Genomic DNA, 5,220 nt, shown 5'->3' on the forward strand with positions numbered 1-5,220 from the left:
CAGGCATGTGCCACCATGCCCGGCTAATTTTTTCTACATATATTTTTAGCTGTCCAATTAATTTCTTTCTATTTTTGGTAGAGACGGGGTTTCGCTCTTGCTCAAAAGAAACCATTTTATAAAAAAGACATCCGCATTCATATTTGTCACAGCACAATTCACAGTTGCAAAGATATGGAACTACCTTAAGTCCCCATCAACTGTTGAGTGGATAAAGAAAGTGTTATACACACACACACACACACCATGGAATACTACTCAGAATGAAATAATATGTCTTTTGCAGCAACTTGATGGAACTAAAATAATGTCTTCTACAGCAACTTGAAGTAATCCAGGAACAAAAAAGCAAACACTGCATGTTCTCACTTACAAGTGAGAGCTAAGCAATGGGTATGCTGGTCACATAGAGTGACGTAACGGACATGGGAGACTTAGAAGGTGGAGGCTGGGTGGGAGATACAATATGAAAAATTACCTATTGAGTGCAATGTACACTATTCAGGTGATGGGTACACTAAAAGCCTAGACTTCTCCACTATACAATTCATCATGTAACAAAACCGTGTAACAATTTGTACTCCCTTAATCTATTATTAATAAAACAAAATTGAAAAAAAGAAACAGGACACTTGGACGTACAAAAAATTGAGATAGTTTATATTTTTTATACAATCTAAAAAATAGTGTTTTACATGTGGCGCACATGTAAAACATGGACTAGCCACATTTCGAGTGTTCAATGGCCACATCTGGCTATCATATTGGATGATTTAAAGCTCAGATTGCTGAGCTTTATTTAACACCTACAGAGTTCCTTGGGTCTGGGGTGGGCCCGGAGAATTTGAATTTCTGAGAATCTCACAGGTGATGCTGATGGTGGTGTCTGGCCACACTCTCAGAATCGTGGCTCTGGATCACAGACTATAAACTGATCACCATAGGTTGGATCCGGCTGGCAGATCATTTTATTGGACCACAGTGTTTTAAATTTTTTAAAATGAATTACTCACATTTAAAAATAGGCAGATTTCTCATAAAAACCCAGGCTCTAAGATTCTGTTGGAAAATTTGTAAATGTGATAATATAGGGCTACATTTCTGCCTGGCATTGAGCAGTAGGAGCTAAATTGCAGGTGCCCTTTCTTGAAAGGTCAAGAAGGCCCACTTTGCTTATTAGCAATACTGAGGCTCCTGTTGTAATTGAGTTGCCAGTCCAAACCCTACACCTTCTGGGTTCTTTTCAGTACCTAAATGCATCAAGCTCTCTCTTGCCTCTGAAACTTTACAGGCGTGGTTCTCTCTCTCTGTTCCATTCTTACCAACACCACTACTCCAACCTGTCTAATTCTCACTTACTCCTCTGGCTTCAGCTGAGATGTCACTCTCTCCAGAAAGCCTTATCCGCTGTCCTCATGACTGAGGATTAAGTCCTTCTTCTACGTGCTTTCACAGGAGCCCTCTGCTTCTCACCTCAAAGCTCTCACACCTGACTAGAATCGGTCTCTAGCTCACCTGTCTTACCCATCATTCTGAGTCTTGCCCGTCATTAGGAGTTCCCTGAAGGAAGAAAAGCACTTCTTACTCACAGCTGTGTATCCACGTATCAGACTGGCACATGGCAGATGTATAATAAATATTTGTTGACCATATGAATGAATAAAGACATAAAACAGCTAGAAGCCAGAAGAGCTCTTTAAATAATATTGCCAAAACCTTTGACTTTCTCCTAGGTGGCTTCAACAGAATCTTAGTGTTATTTCTAATTCTAAAAGCAATTAACAACAAAAAAGCGAATTGTGAATTTTAATTAAATTTCTCTTAAAACTATGGTGCAAAAAAAGTATTAAACTCCTCAGTTATTTAAAACGTTCCACCAGTTTGAATTTGAGCTTCATTTCACCCCACTTGAATTTACTGAAAGCCAGAAATAAAGTGCAATATTATTACGTTATCAAGTTACAGACTCCTGCATATCATCTACACTGCACCATTATCTTACTGGCTTAAAATAAACAGAAAATTCTTTCCTCAGAATAAAAGAGTCAATATTACTTTAAAGACGCTTGGAATTTGGCACTAAAAGTTTAAAGGGGTAGGGAAGGAGGAAGAAAAGGAAGAAAGAGATTGAGATTCCATATCCACACTGACACAGCCAGTGTACTAGGCACTAAGGAAATTGCAAAGATGTAAAAGACAAATTCTGCTCTTAAGGAGCTCATTGTCTAGTGGAGATAATAAGACTTGGACCCAAGTAAATGTAATAAAAGATAGGAAGATGCAAGTGGCATGTGATAGGTAAAGAATGTCATATGGAATTCAGAGAGTAAAAGCTCTTCCAGCTTGGGCAGAGAGCTGAGAATCTTGCATGGTGTAGGTAGCATTTCCCCTGGTCTTGCAACAAAATTTAAAACGTGTATGTGCTCCAAGAAATTATATTTATTGTGAAGCACATTCAAAAATATATTTTCAAAGTGCAAAATATACGAGAAAGTAGATTAGTTTAAGAAAAAAGAATACCGTATAAAGACCCTAGAAAGCAAGGTTTTAGACTCAGCTTTGCCAGGAGCTAGCTTGTGACCTTCAGAAGTTTCTTACTCTTTCTGGGCCTGAGTTTTCTCATCTGCAAGCTGAGCTGATAATAAATCATGTCTAAAGTCCTTTCTGGTGCTATCATTCAATGAATGTCTACATTCTAATTTTTTATGCTGATTAGACTTTTGTGGTTAAACGCAATTAGTTTTGCTATGTGCCTCACAATAAATGCAGCCTTTGGAATCCTTCATTATGCACAGAGGTAGTCATGTCTTATTGCTTAGGAGACAAATGAATTGTCAACTTTATTCTGAACAAAATGATTAGAGATTATGTGTCTGGAGGAGAAGAGTAACTCTTATTCAAAAGTGAAATAATAACTTCAGAATGTCTTGAAAAGACTATTGAAATGTTCTTTGAAGTCAGATAATTAAAGAAAGAAGATAGCAGGACTAAGTCCCCAGATGCAACGGAAACAGGAAATGCATATGTCATTAAATAAATGGTATTTCATTAGTCCTGACTAGGTAAGGGGAGAAAAAGAGGAAAGAACATGCTGATATATTTTGTCCAGCTTACTGAATCCTGAGAAATGGCATTCAGTCTACTGAAAGAAAAGCCTTAGCTAGTGAGCATGATGAGAATTTGCATACTTCCTTGTTTACTTAACACCTATTCTGCACTAGTGAGGATATTTGCTTATAAGCTAAATGCCAACAAATGAAATAGTCCAGAATCAGGTAGGTGATAAAAACCCACTAGAAAACCCGTACACAACTTTATTTACCAGCAATATTTTGCTTAACGTGGCTATATACCAGGTATATTCAGTGACACTTATGGACAATGATGGAGTCACTCCCCACACTTCCATCAAATGACTCTTCAAGAAGCAAGCCTATGGATGTAACAAATCCCAAATTAATTTGTTATTTTTAAAAGTTAGTTGCTTCACTGCAATTTGAAAACACAGGAAAGATTCCCAAACAGTAGGATGCCTAAAGCAGTAATGACACAGTATCTTTCTTTTGGAGCCACAGTAAAAATACAATCTTCTCTCTGATCCATGGAATGAAAACAAATCAGAGGCAAGAGGACGTGTACAGCTCAGAGAACGCCCAGGGGCTGGGCTGCCTGCTCTTCTAAGCTCACGCACTGGTTTAGCTGCTTCACAGTGCGTTTGGCAGTTGAAGCAGCCACAACCAGCAGGGTCCAAGAGTAAGGAAAAATAGGACCAGGACACTTAGGGACTTAATTGGTCTGGGGCTGCTCTTAGATGAGTTTGTCCAGAAGGAAAGAAAAGAAAGCTAGAGTGGAAAACAGGAGGAGATAGAGGACCAAAGAGAGATCACTCAAGGTCACGATGGCTGAGATGGACTCAAATCATGGTCCTGCTTTCTTACAGAGTTCACTGGATAAAGATGGGCAGGGTTTTATTTTATTTGGGAGGGAGAGTGGCATGGCGAGATCCGGAGCTGCACAGATCTGGACTGAGTGCCACGGACTGTGTGAGTAAATGAGGTAATGTACAGCAAGTGCCTGGCGGGCAGGTGACCCTCAAAGAGGGTTAGTTTTCTTCTTTCACACCCTCACCCCAGTCTATCTGTGTAATGGCAAACCTTGCTGGTATTTTCCATTTTCACTACAAAGTTTAAGAATTATCTTTCTTGAAAATATGTAAAACACATGGAAAAGACAGTCTATGTTCACTAGATAGTGATGTATTTTTTAGGCTTTTTGCTACTTTTTGCTAAATGATGATAATACTTGCTAACTTTATTGTGACTTACTAGGTCCTAAGCACAGGCTCAAGTGTTGTTCTGGAAATAATCCTCAAACTGAGGCTACAAGGCAGAGTGTATTTTGATTCCTACTTAATACACGAGGACAGCAGGCATGGAGGGTTAAACAACTTGTCCAAGGTCACTCAGTAAGAGGCTGTGCCAGGATTCAAGCAGACAGTGTGGTGCCAGAGCCCCTCCTTGTTTTTAATCCCTCTGCAAGGCAACCTCCCCATGTGCACACGTCAGTCTTTATTACGTGCATGGCGCCTAGATCTAAGACGTTAATCAGGCTAGAATGAACAGAAACACAAAAACACCTAAGCTCATTCACTATCAACTTCAGAGACAAGATTTATCTTTGGGAAAGAGTATTTCAGAGTGATTGCAAATCCTTAATGATACAATAAATTGATTGACCTGTAGCTGTCAGCGTCTCCCTGTTTTCTGCCTATGCTTAAGTTTCCAAAACTCAGCCTCAAAAGAAGCCACAGCTTAAGAAATATTATCTTACATATTATCATTCATTCATTCCACAAAAGTTGATTTAGCTCTTGGTATGAAGAGAGTATAGTTGAGCTTCGAGCAATGCAAGGGTTAGGGATGCCAGCTTCCCCCTTTTGCAGTTGAAAATCTGTTTATAACTTTTGACTCTCCCAAAACTACTAATAGCTACTATTGACTGTAGCCTTCCTGATAACATAAACAGTTATTATACATATAGGTATAGGTTACATATATTGTATACTGTATTCTTAAAACATAGTGAGCTAAAGAAAATGTTATTTAGAAAATCATAAGGAAGAGAAAATACATTTACAGCACTGTATTATATTTATCAATACCTCAAGTTTATGTCATCTGTTTACAAAATGAATCATCTGTCTGAAATGGTGGGCAGCTG

Source organism: Propithecus coquereli, unplaced genomic scaffold (assembly GCF_000956105.1).
Source record: "Propithecus coquereli isolate 6110/MARCELLA unplaced genomic scaffold, Pcoq_1.0 Scaffold403, whole genome shotgun sequence".
Classification (NCBI taxonomy): domain Eukaryota; kingdom Metazoa; phylum Chordata; class Mammalia; order Primates; family Indriidae; genus Propithecus; species Propithecus coquereli.